This window comes from Cydia splendana, unplaced genomic scaffold (genome assembly GCF_910591565.1).
Source record: "Cydia splendana unplaced genomic scaffold, ilCydSple1.2 scaffold_42_ctg1, whole genome shotgun sequence".
In the NCBI taxonomy this organism is placed as follows: domain Eukaryota; kingdom Metazoa; phylum Arthropoda; class Insecta; order Lepidoptera; family Tortricidae; genus Cydia; species Cydia splendana.
Window position 1 is genome coordinate 757,085 of NW_026946887.1, and position 19,975 is coordinate 777,059.

Sequence of the window (19,975 nt, forward strand, 5' to 3'; positions counted from 1 at the left end):
TGCCATTAGCTAAAAAATTGCGGCCTGTTACAAAGAGAAATCTTTTACTTACTTTAAATCGTCTACTATGTAGCTGTGAAACAGAGACCACTGAACTAAGAGAAACACGTAGAAAACAGCAAGTACCTTCCATCGCATTCCGTCCAATAGACCGAACTGACAAAGGCATTTATAATGTAATTAGTGCTCCATTCACATCAGTCAGGTAGAAACTTGTGAAATTAGGTTCAAATGCTGTAGTAACAAGCTCCACTTCGGAAGATTATCTAAGCAGCCGGTTGTGTTATCGACCTGCCGTTGGTATAACAATCATGCATCATAAAACGTTGACCATAAACGTTACATAGTTAAATTTCAAAGGAAATGAATGAACTCTTACTGGTAATATAACTATCGGAAACAGGCGGTATATGTCTAAAAGGACCAACTAGTAAAATATTAATTTAGTATGGCAATCCGCATAGTTACCCATGATTGTTCAATAGGTGAAACATCGGTTTCTTTAGTGGTAAATGTTATGCCTATGTAGAAGATGAAGCGCTCCTTCAAGTTATGTCAATAAATAAAGAATTTATGAAAAGATTTTTCGGTAGTTAGAGTGGTGTTACTGATTCTGTTTCGAAAAATCGCGAATTGAATTAGAGGTGAAGCCGACTAAGGGAACTAAGCTGTCGAACCAACAGCCACGGTCCACGGCTTTAAATCTAAACGATGATTGTTTAATTTTTCCAAATAGACAAATTAAAATGAAGTCACTTCAGAAACTTTGAAACCATGTGGACTGCGGGGCAAGCCAACGTACAGAAAAACGTATAACGTACGTAAACGTACACACATGCGTAATATGTAGAAAATATTTGCAGGCAGTCACCGATAGCAGATACCGGATTCTGAAAGAACACGGATCAGAAATATCCTTCTTTCGATTTCCAGATGAGAGGTTCCCTTTGCAGATAAGGAAGTACTCGCGTGATTTTATAGAAGAATAACAACATACGGTGGTTCAGGCAAAATGCACGATCTAAGCGAAATATGACTACAAATATGTTCGCCGGTTAAATAGACCCTGCAATTTACTCTGAAAAACAACACTAGTTCTGCAGTCATTGCCAGATCTAAGTATTATAAGCTTAGCTGAAAGGTTGTAGTCCAGGGTTTACAGCATACTGTTGTAACAGGTCTCGTAGAGCATGTAATTGGAAACGTCATCTTCAATGCAATCAATTCCAGGTGTAGTACCCTACAAAATCATCGTGTCTTGGTTATAGGGCAGATGCGCCGCTAATCGAATTACAGCATTAGTTGTGAAGACAACTACAATTCATATATTTATATATTCATGATAATATGCTTATATCATTGTGACGTCCAGGCTCCGTTGTGTACTGGGTGATCAAATGAAACAACTGTTATTGCTCGTGCACTCCGCCAGCCACCCGCCTGCCATGACACTTCTCCACGGAGTGAAGCTAGCGGGTAGTTGCGTCGTACTGTTTATTGTGTAATCGTCACATCTCTCCCTTTTTATAACGATTTATTTATTTTACTTTATATATTTATCATGCAACAATAGTTCAGTTTATCGTATTATCTTATACTCGCTAGGTTAATTTATTTTTCCAATCTAGGTATACTACCACCGGTTCGGAAAGGTTAACCTCAGACCCGAGAAGAACCGGCGTAAGAAACTCGGCGAGGTGTGGATGTATTCATTTTACAACAGTTAAATAATAAATATATTCCAACACTAGCAAGCCTTTAAATCTGTAAAACTATTATTTTACTTTTACAATTTCTTCTTAGGTGTCAGTCCCTCTCCTTCTCCTATTTGCAGTTTTGAGTTTTTTATTCAATTGCTTATAATTCAAAGATTTACTTTAAACGCCTTAATTACTACATTTTCCTTTTGATACTTACACATTTCCAGGTATTTCCATTAGCGTACAATATAATATTTTACTAATTAATACCTATTTCATGATTTAGGTACAATAACATTGTACGCTTGCCAAGCGTCTTGGACATTAGTTACTTATTGGCAATAACTGATTGACTCAGTTTTACTTGTCTTGTATGATGTTAATATATATATAATGCAATTTAAAATACTTGTAGATAATCCAAGGTCAAATAAAGTAGGAATGTTACATTCGTTGTAAAGGTACCACGTCAAATATGATTAGTTTTACTTGTGAATAGGTTAAGGAAACAATAATCTATATAAATAGATTTATATATTATTAATTTGTTAGGTACCTACTAAGATTTACCTGCCTACTGGACCATTATTATTATTAATTGCATTGCATACATATCTAATTATCGTTCTTTAATTATAATACTTGAATAATATAATATTGACATCAATTAATCCAAATATTTATTTTATTCATTTTATTGCTCAAAAAGTAACACAGCAAATATAATATCGAATGTAATATTATTCTAGCAACTTACTTATGCGAAGAATCATAATTACAATTTATGTTATGAAAATAACGTAACACTTTACTAATTGAAAGCTGATTTTTCAATTGAATTGTGACCAGTAAGTATTGTATTATTATTTCCACAATAATTACTGTCAGACTGTCACATAAATATTATTATTTGTACTTATACACTTTTTCTTCGGAATATTTCAATTACTTGCAACATAATTTATAAACCTGAAACATAGGTATACACCTTGTATGTCTGCTTCCTATATCCTGCCATTGGTAAGTATGTCATTTAACTTCAATAAACATCTTCCAACGAACCAATGGAATTCCATTATTCTAACCATGATCCCATGAAATACTGAGTACACCAGAGTACAGTTCGAATGTTTAGGTACTTTACCATTTTATCGTTACGTTTAACGTTTCTAAATGATAAGACCTAGGTTTTTGGTCTTTTGCGTCTTAGTGCTCAATTAGTACAATAAATGTGTACTCTTGGGTAGATCAATGAAGTGGTTCAAGCTACAACTTTAATCTACTAGTTTTACTTAATTAGTTAGCCTCAACAAATTAAACATCAGGCAAACTGTCATTGAGAGCGATCAAAATCACGGTTAATTCGAATACTTATTGTTTTTATTTTATAATGTGTAGGTACCTACACACAGTATTTAGTTATTTGTTTCTGTTTTGATTTAATGTATCGGTTCTGAGACTATGTATAATTTCTAATGTATGTATTGTCTCAACCGCATACCTAAGAGTTTTGGCATCCTTAATTATTGTAAGTTTATGCATGTGCCTGAAATAAGGAAATATATTTTCCGGTAAAGTGCCTTTTTAATTACACTTAATTATAATTAGTCATCACATCACACACATCACTCATCTTCATCTGAGTAGGTGTACCTACTACCTAGGTAGTTAAAAAGGGACTTCGTCATCTACACTGTTAACCGACAAAAGTCGTATGTCTATTTACAAAACATTAGGTTAACTGCTGGTCACTAGAGTTTTTACTGTTAGTACCTAAGACATGGTTGCCTTGGGTATAGTTTCGTAGTTTAGTTAAGTAAGCAGTGCTTCCTCACCGTGTAAGGCTCCCCGCATCGCCACTTCAGTTTTTACAGCATTGACTTTAGGTACTACATGACATGATGTATTATGACAGGCCCAGCGTCTATTTACGTACCTGTTGTACTTGGGTTTGTAATTGAGCTTTGCCCTGATTATTATTCTATAGAATCATGTATTCCGGCTCTAAAATAGATTGGAATTGGGATTTATTATATGAAATCTGGGTCATATACGATTTTGAAGAATTGTATATCCTCATCTATTTATAGTTTTTATTTGGGCAGTTTAGGCATGCCTCTGTGTTCCACAATTTCCACGGCTACTTACGCAGAATGCATTATTACTCTTATCCTGGTCACCTGCTTGTTTCTCTTAAACTATAATTTAACCTGTCTCCTAACTGTTCCAATAGGATTGCTACAACAATCTTTAACCGGAATACCGTCTAAGTCGTCGTATAATATATTTTTATATATACTTTGTTCGTTTTTATTTAGGCTGATACATTAAGTTCTTACTCATACGAACATCTGCAAAATGCAGTAAATTTATGATACGGGTATAGGTTAGAAGAAGGTTAAATTGTAATACTTTACAGGAAATGTTTTCCAACTGGCGTAATTATTATTATTATTATTTTATGTATAATTGAAATCTACCCTGAATCTACATTAGTAGATATGCCTATTCCCGAGGCCATCCATCTATACCTACGCCTTAAGTTAACTGGAACAGTAGGCAGAGGCACTAAACTGCTTATTATATAATTTCGAATTCAATAAATACATTACATAATAGGAGGTCACTCTATACTAACATAATGTCAGTTTATGACTATTTTGCCTCCCTATTAAGTTTTGGTGGGCTAAAGAATCCGTCTAATGGTGGTATCTAGGACATTTTGGATGACCTAAAACAAGATACTATCGTTAGTACCAACCAACACTATATCGCGTCAGTTTACTTTTAAGTACTATGTTGTACTAATTTGGACGACCTATAACAAAAGGTCCTATCGTTAGTACCAACCACCACTATCGCGTCTACTAGACTAGTTACTAGGTACATTTGACTCTTTTGGTTTGTTAGTACCAGTTGAACATTCAACTTACTAATTATTCTCTGTTTGTATCATAGGTAAGTGTTATGATTTCGCTTATCATTTCTTTTGTTTTGCTAGTACTAGTTGAACATTCAACCCACTACTTATTTATTTTGCTAGTACCAGTTGAAAGTTCCAACCTACTAAATTATTTGTTTTGCTAGTACCAGTTGAAAGTTCCAACCTACTAATTATTTGTTTTGCCAGTACCAGTTGAAAGTTCCAACCTACTAATTATTTGTTTTGCTAGCAACAGTTGAACAATCAACCTACTAATTATTTGTTTTGCTAGTACCAGTTGAACAATCAACCTACTAATTATTTGTTTTGCTAGTACCGGTTGAACATTTCAACCTACTAATTATTTGTTTTGCTAGTACCGGTTGAACATTTCAACCTACTAATTATATGTTTTGCTAGTACCGGTTGAACATTTCAACCTACTAATTATTTGTTTTGCTAGTACCAGTTGAACATTTCAACCTACTAATTATTTGTTTTTCTAGTACCGGTTGAACATTTCAACCTACTAATTATTTGTTTTGCTAGTACCGGTTGAAAGTTTCAACCTACTAATTATTTGTTTTGCTAGTACCGGTTGAAAGTTTCAACCCACTAACTATTTGTTTTGCTAGTACCAGTTGAAAGTTTCAACCTACTAATTATTTGTTTTGCTAGTACCAGTTGAACATTTCAACCTACTAATTATTTGTTTTGCTAGTACCGGTTGAAAGTTTCAACCTACTAATTATTTGTTTTGCTAGTACCGGTTGAAAGTTTCAACCTACTAATTATTTGTTTTGCTAGTACCAGTTGAAAGTTTCAACCTACTAATTATTTGTTTTGCTAGTACCAGTTGAACGTTTCAACCTACTAATTATTTGTTTTGCTAGTACCAGTTGAACGTTTCAACCTACTAATTATTTGTTTTGCTAGTACCGGTTGAAAGTTTCAACCTACTAATTATTTGTTTTGCTAGTACCGGTTGAAAGTTCCAACCCACTAATAATTTGTTTTGCTAGTACCAGTTGAACATTTCAACCTACTAATTATTTGTTTTGCTAGTGCCGGTTGAAAGTTTCAACCTACTAATTATTTGTTTTGCTAGTACCGGTTGAAAGGTTCAACCTACTAATTATTTGTTTTGCAAGTACCAGTTGAACGTTTCAACCTACTAATTATTACTTATACCAACTGCAGCATAGATGTGATGTACAGTTTACTTCTTGCAATTTATTTTTCTTGTTAGTCGACTCCGACTTACTACTCAATTCATTTGATGCTGAGGTTACGTGTCTACTCCTACAGTAAAACAATAACAAAGCCCTCGGCGTTCATCAGTCTAAGTACGCTATCTATAGTTCTTGACTCACTTGACATCGTAACGGTCCTTGATAATTTAACTGGTCCGTTACCTGTTAGCATTGTTTATTATCATAAACAGCACATACCTATGTACTTATATATAAATACATGTTAAGTCGACACCAAGTTAACATCGATTCATACCCATATCGTGCTATAAATAGCATTTCAATTGATTATAACTGGTTATTTTAACCGAACAATATTTCTTTTAGGACATAAGGTCCATAAAATGTATACAACTATACCGGCTTAATATGCAGGTTTCTTTATACGTTCCCTCATGTAAAAATATCTTAGTATTTAATTACACGACTAAGTAGGTCGGTATATTTTAAGTATGAACGGTAAATACACAACTCATAATAATCATGATTTCCGCGAAGGTAGTTTGATTATTTACCCTTTATGTCACATGAATTCTAATATACGATTTTGAGTCAGAAAATAAACCATGTACCATCTGTATTTGTAACACGCAAACCATCAGCATATTCGTTTCTGTCATTTCATGGAAAAATTCATGGCTGCCACATCATAGGAATAATGTAACATGAGTACATTATTTTTTGTAGTGACCCCAATTATTGATCTATCTTGCATTGATTACACTTTTGGATTTACAATTGGTAACCAGGCTCACGCACAGTAGCCATTGTCAAAGAGTTAGTGTAATAAGCACGCGTATATTTCTTCTTTGCTTAGTAAACATTCCTCCCGAGCTACGTACCATCAATTATTTACTCAATAATAGTTGTAAAGTTAACCACTGTTCTTATGTAAACAGCTTATGTAAACAGTCGACAAAATCAACTGTGCATATACATAATTGTTTTTATTAACATTGATTGTATACAAAACTATAAAATTAGGTATAGTTACAAGATCTACGTTTTTACAGTAATATTTACATTCTACATTAGTTCCTTTAATACTCCTCTTACGTGAGTTTGGAATTTCATAACCTACTTACGTAAGTACCACCTAACAAAATCGTTGCAGTTTTAATATTTTCGTATTATGTACAACCGTACGTCACTCGTTACACCGAATATCACCTCGCACAAAATGTTGTATTACCTGAATACAATCGGTAGCTCGGGAGGAAATGGACAAATACGGTAGCTATTAGGTTAGGATTTCCATACCTTAGGTTTGTTTTTTTTTTCCGCCACCGTTACCTTTCCTTTCCGTGATTTTTTTGTAATATTTTACCCTCGTCGCCATCTGTGACGTCCAGGCTCCGTTGTGTACTGGGTGATCAAATGAAACAACTGTTATTGCTCGTGCACTCCGCCAGCCACCCGCCTGCCATGACACTTCTCCACGGAGTGAAGCTAGCGGGTAGTTGCGTCGTACTGTTTATTGTGTAATCGTCACAATCATTAAATACAGTATATATGAGATGTCAGTAGACATATATCAACGTTACGTCAGGCGTAGCTCACTCCGCGATTTCGTCGCGTCGCTACAAGTACATGCGGCCCACACCAATTTTGGTGTCTAGCACTAGTAGTTGCCGCGCACCGCTATAGAATGGACGCCTGCTCGCGCTTGCACCACCTTGTGGTCAAAATCTGTCGTAATAGTACATACTATTATTTATACTATGATTACGTCAAGGTAGTGACATAAATATAATATGTCGCAGAAAGGCCTAGATCATCAAATAATTGGTTATTTGTGGGCATCATGATGCCTAATTAACCCTAGGGTTCCCTCAAGATAATCAAATGATACACAACTTAATTGCACGAAAGCCAATAAACAACATACAACGTCCTTGTACTGCTAAATTTCTAATCAAAAGTACCTACAAATTAATAATAATAATAATTCAGCCTATATACGTCCCACTACTGGGCACAGGCCTCTTCTCACTCGCGAGAGGGCTTGGGCTATAGCCCCCACGCTGGCCTAATGCGGATTGGGGCTTCAAAGTACAAATTAAGTAATCAAATTAATATTTGGTAATGAACGCGTCTACACGTGTTAAGGTTTGACAGGAATTGTGCCACAGCATCGCCCGCGCGCGCCGGTGCTGGCAGCACTTGAGATTAGATGACATCATGACATCATGAGACACCCGTGGTTTATGCCACTGCAATGGTATAATGCCAAGAACTTACTGGTTCGGACCATATATAAATAATAATAATGTTTTAATTTGTCTGGGTGTTAAGAAAGTTCCGCAATTGGTTTCAAAAGGTTGCACTACAATTTAAAGTGGATAGGTCCACCTCCCCTACTCTTACTCAAAGAGTCTTTCATCGTCAGTCAAGAGGTTTTTACACTCTTATTAGAAGATCGTATGTATACGAAAGCATTAAAAACTCACAAATCGTGCTAAGTCTAACAATAAAGCACAATCCCTTACCAGCGCGCGAACCATATAATCTTCAGTTTGGGAATCAGCTTGCCACCAGAAAGAGTGAACATTAAACAACCTACAATTACAAGCCTTTATTATAATTAGCCTAAAAATTATAGGTGAAGGCATTGGAATTATTCAAAGATTTAAAAATCTTCTAAAATATCCTACCTGGTAGACGGATCTTCAGTCTACGCACAACATCATGGTGAGATGCCATCCACAACAACTAGAGTTGTCAGCATCACTTTAAATTCATAATCATCGCCTCCATACGGTTGTCACCTGCGTGTCAGTGATTCTGTTCATTCGTTTATTCGCTTGCATGACTGACAAGCACATCATTTAAAGATTGGTTGACCCGGCACCAGCCTAATTGGCAAGTTTTCAGTTATCTGTGGGGAGTAGTAAATTTAGCAGCATAAATGACACTTAAAATAAGTAGGAGCCTACCATTTCATATAAGAATTAATATCTTTTCATGGCTTACTATTAATATGGTAGTTTTTAAAGCAACCCTCACCTAAAACTAATCAGCAAGGAAGAATGTATTATCGCCTCAGTTGAAACTACTGCTAGGGTGTTGAGAGTTGTTACTAGTAACGCATACATTAAATCATGAAGTGTTGTATTTTCTTCTTCACTTTCTGACGCTACTTTCAGGCAGAGGAGTACTTGATTCGAAATAAATCTCAATTACTTCTGTGACGATTACACAATAAACAGTACGACGCAACTACCCGCTAGCTTCACTCCGTGGAGAAGTGTCATGGCGGCGGGTGGCTGGCGGAGTGCACGAGCAATAACAGTTGTTTCATTTGATCACCCAGTACACAACGGAGCCTGGACGTCACAGATGGCGACGAGGGTAAAATATTACAAAAAAAATACGGAAAGGAAAGGTAACGGTGGCGGAAAAAAAACAAACCTAAGGTATGGAAATCCTAACCTAATAGCTACCGTATTTGTCCATTTCCTCCTGAGCTGCCGATTGTATTCAGGTAATACAAAATTTTGGGCGAGGTGATATTCAGTGTAACGAGTGACGTACGGTTGTACATAATGCGAAAATTTGTTGACTGTTTACATAAGAACAGTGGTTAACTTTACAACTATTATTGAGTAAATAATTGATGGTACGTAGGTCGGGAGGAATGTTTACTAAGCAAAGAAGAAATATACGCGTGCTTATTACACTAACTCTTTGACAATGGCTACTGTGCTAGAGCCTAGTTACCAAATGTAAATCCAAAAGTGTAATCAATGCAAGATAGATCAATAATTGGGGTCACTACAAAAAATAATGTACTCATGTTACATTATTCCTATGATGTGGCACCGACGTATTAGCCATGAATATTTCCATGAAATGACAGAAACGAATATGCTGATGGTTTGCGTGTTACAAATACAGATGGTACATGGTTTATTTTCTGACTCAAAATCGTATATTAGAATTCATATGATATAAAGGGTAAATAATCAAACTACCTTCGCGGAAATCATAATTATTATGAGTTGTGTATTTACCGTTCATACTTAAAATATACCGACCTACTTAGTCGTGTAATCAAATACTAAGATATTTTTACATGAGGGAACGTATAGAGAAACCTGCATATTAAGTCGGTATAGTTGTATACATTTTATGGACCTTATGTCCTAAAAGAAATATTGTTCGGTTAAAATAACCAGTTATAATCAATTGAAATGCTATTTATAGCACGATATGGGTATGAATCGATGTTAACTTAGTGTCGACTTAACATGTATTTATATATACATAGGTATGTGCTGTTTATGATAATAAACAATGCTAGCAGGTAACGGACCAGTTAAATTATCAAGGACCGTTACGATGTCAAGTGAGTCAAGAACATAGATAGCGTACTTAGACTGATGAATGCCGAGGGCTTTGTTATTGTTTTACTGTAGGAGTAGACACGTAAACTCAGCATCAAATGAATTGAGTAGTAAGTCGGAGTCGGACTAACAAGAAAAATAAATTGCAAGAAGTAAACTGTACATCACATCTATGCTGCAGTTGGTATAAGTAATAATTAGTAGGTTGAAACGTTCAACTGGTACTAGCAAAACAAATAATTAGTAGGTTGAAACTTTCAACCGGTACTAGCAAAACAAATAATTAGTAGGTTGAAACTTTCAACCGGTACTAGCAAAAAAAAAAATTAGTAGGTTGAAACTTTCAACCGGTACTAGCAAAACGAATAATTAGTAGGTTGAAATGTTCAACTGGTACTAGCAAAACGAATAATTAGTAGGTTGAAATGTTCAACTGGTACTAGCAAAACGAATAATTAGTAGGTTGAAATGTTCAACTGGTACTAGCAAAACGAATAATTAGTAGGTTGAAATGTTCTACTGGTACTAGCAAAACGAATAATTAGTAGGTTGAAATGTTCAACTGGTACTAGCAAAACAAATAGTTAGTAGGTTGAAACTTTCAACCGGTACTAGCAAAACAAATATATGGTAGGTTGAAACTTTCAACCGGTACTAGCAAAACAAATAATTAGTAGGTCGAAATGTTCAACTGGTACTAGCAAAACAAATAATGAGTAGGTTGAATCTTTCAACCGGTACTAGCAAAACAAATAATTAGTAGGTTGAAACGTTCAACTGGTACTAGCAAAACAAATAATGAGTAGGTTGAAACGTTCAACTGGTACTAGTAAAACAAATAAGTAGTAGTTTGAATCTTTCAACCGGTACTAGCAAAACAAATAATTAGTAGGTTGAAACGTTCAACTGGTACTAGCAAAACAAATAATTAGTAGGTTGATTGTTCAACTGCTACTAGCAAAACAAATAATTAGTAGGTTGGAACTTTCAACTGGTATTAGCAAAACAAATAATAAGTAGGTTGGAACTTTCAACTGGTACTAGCAAAACAAATAATTAGTAGGTTGGAACTTTCAACTGGTACTAGCAAAACAAATATTTAGTGGGTTGGAACTTTCAACTGGTACTAGCAAAACAAATAATTAGTAGGTTGGAACTTTCAACTGGTACTAGCAAAATAAATAAGTAGTAGGTTGAATGTTCAACTAGTACTAGCAAAACAAAAGAAATGATAAGCGAAATCATAACACTTACCTACGATACAAACAGAGAATAATTAGTAAGTTGAATGTTCAACTGGTACTAACAAACCAAAAGAGTCAAATGTACCTAGTAACTAGTCTAGTAGATGCGATAGTGGTGGTTGGTACTAAAACGATAGGACCTTTTGTTATAGGTCGTCCAAATTAGTACAACATAGTACTTAAAAGTAAACTGACGCGATATAGTGTTGGTTGGTACTAACGATAGTATCTTGTTTTAGGTCATCCAAAATGTCCTAGATACCACCATTAGATGGATTATTTAGCCGACCAAAACTTAATAGGGAGGCAAAATAGTCATTAACTGACATTATGTTAGTATAGAGTGACCTCCTATTATGTAATGTATTTATTGAATTCGAAATTATATAATAAGCAGTTAAGTGCCTCTGCCTAATGTTCCAGTTAACTTAAGGCGTAGGTATAGATGGATGGCCTCGGGAATAGGCATATCTACTAAGGTAGATTCGGGATAGATTTCAATTATACAAAATAAAAAATACGCCAGTTGGAAAACATTTCCTGTAAAGTATTACAATTTAACCTTCTTCTAACCTATACCCGTATCATAAATTTACTGCATTTTGCAGATGTTCGTATGGGTAAGAACTTAATGTATCAGTTTAAATAAAAACGAACAAAGTATATATAAAAATATATTATACGACGACTTTGACGGTATTCCGGTTAAAGATTGTTGTAGCAATCCTGTTGGAACAGTTAGAAGACAGGTTAAATTATAGTTTAAGAGAAACAAGCAGGTGACCAGGATAAGAGTAATGATGCATTCTGCGTAAGTAGCCGTGGAAATTGTGGAACACAGAGGCATGCCTAAACTGCCCAAATAAAACCTATAAATAGATGAGGATATACAATTCTTCAAAATCGTATATGACCCAGATTTCATATAATAAATCCCAATTCCAATCTATTTTAAAAGCCGGAATACATGATTCTATAGAATAGTAATCAGGGCAAAGCTCAATTACAAACCCAAGTACAACAGGTACGTAAATAGACGCTGGGCCTGTCATAATACATCATGTCATGAAGTACCTAAAGTCAATGCTGTAAAAACTGAAGTGGCGATGCGGGGAGCCTTACACGGTGAGGAAGCACCGCTTACTTGACTAAACTACGAAACTATACCCAAGGCAACCATGACTAAGGTACTAACAGAAAAAACTCTAGTGACCAGCAGTTAACCTAATGTCTTGTAAATAGACATACGACTTTTGTCGGTTAACCATTGTAGATGACGAAGTCCCTTTTTAACTACCTAGGTAGTAGGTACACCTACTCAGATGAAGATGAGTGATGTGTGTGATGTGATGACTAATTATAATTAAGTGTAATTAAAAAGGCACTTTACCGGAAAATATATTTCCTTATTTCAGTCACATGCATAAACTTACAATAATTAAGGATGCCAAAACGCTTAGGTATGCGGTTGAGACAATACATACATTAGAAATTATACATAGTCTCAGAACCGATACATTAAATCAAAACAGAAACAAATAACTAAATACTGTGTGTAGGTACATTCCTACACATTATAAAATAAAAACAATAAGTATTCGAATTAACCGTGATTTTGATCGCTCTCAATGACAGTTTGCCTGATGTTTAATTTGTTGAGGCTAACAAATTAAGTAAAACTAGTAGATTAAAGTTGTAGCTTGAACCACTTCATTGATCTACCCAAGAGTACACATTTATTGTACTAATTGAGCACTAAGACTCAAAAGACCAAAAACCTAGGTCTTATCATTTAGAAACGTTAAACGTAACGATAAAATGGTAAAGTACCTAAACATTCGAACTGTACTCTGGTGTACTCAGTATTTCATGGGATCATGGTTAGAATAATGGAATTCCATTGGTTCGTTGGGAGATGTTTATTGAAATTAAATGACATACTTACCAATGGCAGGATATAGGAAGCAGACATACTTACAAGGTGTATACCTATGTTTCAGGTTTATAAAATATGTTGCAAGTAATTGAAATAAACCGATGAAAAAGTGTATAAGTACAAATAATAATATTTATGTGACAGTCTGACAGTAATTATTGTGGAAATAATAATACAATACTTACTGGTCACAATTTAATTGAAAAATCAGCTTTCAATTAGTAAAGTGTTACGTTATTTTCATAACATAAATTGTAATTATGATTCTTCGCATAAGTAAGTTGCTAGAATAATATTACATTCGATATTATATTTGCTGTGTTACTTTTTGAGCAATAAAATGAATAAAATAAATATTTGGATTAATTGATGTCAAGATTATATTATTCAAGTATTATAATTAAAGAACGATAATTAGATATGTATGCAATGCAATTAATAATAATAATGGTCAAATAGGCAGGTAAATCTTAGTATAGGTACCTACAAATTAATAATATATAAATCTATTTATATAGATTATTGTTTGCTTAACCTATTCACAAGTAAAACTAATCATAGGTACTTGACGTGGTACCTCTACAACGAATGTAACATTTCTACTTTATTTGACCTTGGATTTTCTACAAGTATTTTAAATTGCATTATATATATTAACATCATACAAGACAAGTAAAACAGAGTCAATCAGTTATTGCCAATAAGTAACTAATGTCCAAGGCGCTTGGCAACCTTACAATGTTATTGTACCTAAATCATGAAATAGGTATTAATTAGTAAAATATTATATTGTATGCTAATGGAAATACCTGGAAATATGTAAGCATCAAAAGGAAAATGTAGTAATTAAGGCGTTTAAAGTAAATCTTTGAGTTATAAGCAATTGAATAAAAAACTCAAAACTGCAAATAGGAGAAGGAGAGGGACTGACACCTAAGAAGAAATTGTAAAAGTAAAATAATAGTTTTACAGATTTAAAGGCTTGCTAGTGTTGGAAAATATTTATTATTTAACTGTTGTAAAATGAATACATCCACACCTCGCCGAGTTTCTTACGCCGGTTCTTCTCGGGTCTGAGGTTAACCTTTCCGAACCGGTGGTAGTATACCTAGATTGGAAAAATAAATTAACCTAGCGAGTATAAGATAATACGATAAACTGAACTATTGTTGCATGATAAATATATAAAGTAAAATAAATAAATCATTATAAAAAGGGAGAGATGTGACGATTACACAATAAACAGTACGACGCAACTACCCGCTAGCTTCACTCCGTGGAGAAGTGTCATGGCGGCGGGTGGCTGGCGGAGTGCACGAGCAATAACAGTTGTTTCATTTGATCACCCAGTACACAACGGAGCCTGGACGTCACAACTTCCACAAATAAGAAATAAGAACATCATGTTATAATTTCTAACACATTTACGGAATATGTTGTCCTTATGTAAGGATAGCCCATTAACAAATAAACCTGGTATACCTAGTAGTCAATAACTATGTATTAATATCTAAATAATGTTAATATCGTATTCTAGTGGGTACATATACAAACATTTGGTTATTTGTCCACATTAAAAGTCATATTACATTACATCTGGTCTATGATGCAACTTACCAATTTACATTAAATTGTTGGAAAATACAATAAATCAGAGAGGACCCAAGCTTTTCCAATTAGTTACAAAATTTTAAACAGTGGATGGGCCGGCAGTGCTATATTTGTGTTAAGCAGTAGATAAGTAGTAGTAATATCATTACATCATACAACAAAACCTTTTTATCACCTAGTGGCTATTGTAAGGAAAGCATCAGGTAGTTTGGACGGGTTAAATGTAAAACTCACTCGATGAGGTTCACGTTACACGCATCAGAGCTACTACTTCAGATAGTGGTTACACTTAAATTTGTACGACCTACAAGTACCTACTTATGTCTTTAATTATGATATTAGGGACAGTCTTTCAACTAATAGTCACACAGTTTTGTTTTATATAAAAAGTTTTATAGTCAAAATGGATAACTTATGTTGCCAGTCCGTGCTAACAATTGTCTCATCTATCGGTAATTACAAATAAGGAAAATCTAGTAAGGTTTGACGTAAACAATCCTTTAGTATATCAATACGGAATAAATTTCAAGCCCATATTCTTATCATGTGATTTTTGCATAAATTTAAATATTATCAGTCACAGTACGCCCGGGCCAGCGCCGGCAGAGGTTTAAACACGTCTCATAATGTGGTTCAAGCGAAGGCACGGACACCTAAATAGAACCGTTTTTCCCCCGAAGGGTAAAAAACGGATATTTAGGTTCCTGCCGAAGCTTGAACCACACCTAAGGGCCTTGCCGGCTTATGTGGTACTGAAGAGAAAGCAGCCGAGCGCTGGCAACCGGGCGACATTAGTACTTGGGTAGCGCGATAGATGGCGCTACTAGTTGATGAATTCGCTTGATTAGGGCTGAGTTACAAGGGTGTTATCTCATAATGTGGTTCAAGCTTCGGCAGGAACCTAAATATCCGTTTTTTACCCTTCGGGGGAAAAACGGTTCTATAAATGGCACACGGCGTCGTCCCGTTGGACGACAAGCGTCGTTGCGTGAGACGACATAGCGTAGTCCCGTGACATCGTTCTGTGGGACATCAGGCGTCGTCCTGTAAAACGATAAGGCGTCATCCTGTGATACGACAGGCATCGCGATGAGTTACGTCCTCATGTGAGAAGACATTGCGCCATCCTGTGGTATCGTCCCGTGAGAGGATATTGCGTCCCATAGGACTACATTGCATTGTTCCATAAGACTACATTTTGTCGTATCGTGAGACATTAATGCGTCGTCCTATGAGACGATATCGCATCGTCCTATGAATCGTCCATTGAAATGACGTTGTCTTGTTATACAAAAACCGTTGTCTCATGGTCTACCATTAATACGGTAGCGGACGTCTTATTGGTCGCTTTATCGTTCGATGTCTGCACGGTGGGCCTCGCATTTAAGATCTGCATGGTCATGAACAATGCACGACTTAGTTAGTGGCGTCATCATCAATGTAGCCGACCAAATGGTGTGTCACCTTTTAAACCGACGAGCAGCAGAATTTCTATCAGAGGGTTTGGCGCGAAATTGATAACGAAATGCAGTTACAGTAATTGTCTCAACCTGCCAGGAAAAAGGAAGGTTTCCGTCTTGGTCGTGTACAAATGTTGGTCTGGGTCGATAACAAACAATTCTCGTGAGATACCAAACAAACCAAAAATATACATTCTGAGGATCATAAACTGTATGACTAACCGGCCATGAAAAATAGCAGTTAAGAAACTGTGAAAAGGGAAAAGTACGAAGTGAAAAACCTTGTGTTATACTTTGCCCAACTAGATCCTATACCAAAAAGAGAGAGGGGGAGGCAAGAAAATTGACGTTAGCCTTAAAGAAGGAAAGAAAACTAAAACTCTCTCTTCTGAATAGGAATACCAATTCATTTACGGCTCTGTCATAGGCTAACAAGAGATATCTCTTTATTGCGGCTCTAAGCCTGAAAAGAATAGAGTTTATGATACTCATATATATTAGTGAAAAATCATCGCACTAAATCCCTCTTTTGAATGATGAATGACTAGTCAGGTTGATAGTATCTTTGGGAATACTGAAGCATCTCCTGTATACTCTCTAAATATTGACCATAAGCTAAAAAATTGCGGCCTGTTACAAAGAGAAATCTTTTACTTACTTTAAATCGTCTACTATGTAGCTGTGAAACAGAGACCACTAAACTAAGAGTAACACGTAGAAAACAGCAAGTACCTTCCATCGCATTCCGTCCAATAGACCGAACTGACAAAGGCATTTATAATGTAATTAGTGCTCTATTCACATCAGTCAGGTAGAAACTTGTGAAATTAGGTTCAAAATTCAAGTAACAAGCTCCACTTCGGAAGATTATCTAAGCAGTGGGTTGTCAATCGACCTGCCGTTGGTATAACAATCATACATCATAAAACGTTGACCATAAACGTTACATAGTTCAATTTCAAAGGAAATGAACTCTTACTGGTAATATAGCTATCGGAAACAGACGGTATTTGTAGGAGGTGCTTTCACAGAATGTCTAAAAGGACCAACTAGTAAAATATTAAATTAGTATGGTAATCCGCATAGTTACTCATGATTGTTCAATAGGTGAAACATCGGTTTCTTTAGTGGTAAATGTTATGCCTATGTAGAAGATGAAGCGCCCCTTCAAGTTATGTAAATAAATAAAGAATTTATGAAAAGATTTTTCGGTAGTTTAGTTAGAGTGGAGTTACTGATTCTGTTTCGAAAAATCGCGAATTGAATTAGAGGTGAAGCCGCCTAAGAGAACTAAGGTGTCGAACCAATAGCCACGGTCCACGGCTTTACATCTAAACGATGATTGTTTAATTTCTCCAAATATACAAATTAAAATGAAGTCACTTCAGAAACTTTGAAACCATGTGGACTGCGGGGCAAGCCAACGTACATACAAACGTACAACGTACGTAAACGTACACACATGCGTAATATGTAGAAAATATTTGCAGGCAGTCACCGATAGCAGATACCGGATTCTGAAAGAACACGGATCAGAAATATGCTTCTTTCGATTTCCAGATGAGAGGTTTCCTTTGCAGATAAGGAAGTACTCGCGTGATTTTATAAAAGAACAACAACATACGGTGGTTCAGGAAAAAATGCAAGATCTAAGTGAAATATGATCCCAGTAGTGACTCATGACTACAAATATGTTCGCCGGTTAAATAGAGCCTGCAATTTACTCTGAAAATCAACACTAGTTCTGCTGTCATTGCCGGATCTAAGTACAATAAGCTTAGCTGAAAGGTAGTAGTCCAGGGTTTACAGAATACTGTTGTAACAGGTCTCGTAGGGCATGTAATTGGAAACGTCATCGTCAATGCAATCAATTAGAGTTCCAGGTGTAGTACCCTACAAAATCATCGTGTCTTGGTTATAGGGCAGATGCGCTGCTAATCGAATTACAGCATTAGTTGTGAAGACAACTACAATTCATATATTTATATATTCATGATAATATGCTTATATCATTAAATACAGTAAATATGAGATGTCAGTAGACATATATCAACGTTACGTCAGGCGTAGCTCACTCCGCGATTTCGTCGCGTCGCTACAAGTACATGCGGCCCACACCAATTTTGGTACCTAGCACTAATAGTTACCGCGCACCGCTATGGAACGGACGCGTGCTCGCGCTTGCGCCACCTTGCGGTCATAATCTGTCGTAATAGTACATACTATTATTTATTCTATGGTTACGTCAAGGTAGTGACATGAATATAATATGTCGCAGAAAGGCCTAGATCATCAATTAATTGTTTATTTGTGGGCATCATGATGCCTAATTAACCCTAGGGATCCCTCAAGATCATCAAATGATACACAACTTGATTGCACGAAAGCCGATAAACAACATACAACGTCCTTGTATTGCTAAATTTCTAATCAAAAGTACCTACAAATTAATAATAATAATAATTCAGCCTATATACGTCCCACTACTGGGCACAGGCCTCTTCTCACTCGCGAGAGGGCTTGGGCTATAGTCCCCACGCTGGCCTAATGCGGATTGGGGCTTCAAAGTACAAATTAAATAATCAAATTAATATTTGGTAATGAACGCGTCTACACGTGTTAAGGTTCGACAGGAATTGTGCCACAGCATCACCCGCGCGCGCCGGTGCTGGCAGCACTTGAGATTAGATGACATCATGAGACACCCGTGGTTTGTGCCACTGCAATGGTATAATGCCAAGAACTTACTGGTTCAGACCAATATACAAATAATAATAATGTTTTAATTTGTCTGGGTGTTACGAAAGTTCCGCAATTGGTTTGAAAAGGTTGCACTACAATTTAAAGTAGATAGGTCCACCTCCACTACTCTTACTCAAAGATTATTTCATCGTCAGTCAAGAGGTTTTACACTCTTATTAGAAGATCGTATGTATACGAAAGCATTAAATACTCACAAATCGTGCTAAGTCTAACAATAAAGCACAATCCATTACCAGCGCGCGAACCATAAAATCTTCAGTTTGGGAATAAGCTTGCCACCGGAAAGAGTGAACATTAAACAACCTACAATTACAAGCCTTTATTATAATTAGCATAAAAATTATGGGTGAAGGCATTGGAATTATTCAAAGATTAAAAAATCTTCTAAAATATCCTACTTGGTAGACGGATCTTCAGTCTACGCACAACATGGTGAGATGCCACACAACAACTGGAGTTGTCAGCATCACTTTAAATTCATAATCATCGCCTCCATACGATTGTAACCTTCGTGTCAGTGATTCTGTTCATTCGTTACATTCGCTTGCATGACTGACAAGTGACAAGCATATAATATAAGCTTGGTTGACCCGGCACCAGCCTAATTGGCAAGTTTTCAGTTATCTGTGGGGAGTAATAAATTTAGCAGCATAATTGACACTTAAAATAGGTAGGAGCCTACCATTTCATATAAGAATTAATATCTATTCATGGCTTACTATTAATATGGTTGTTTTTA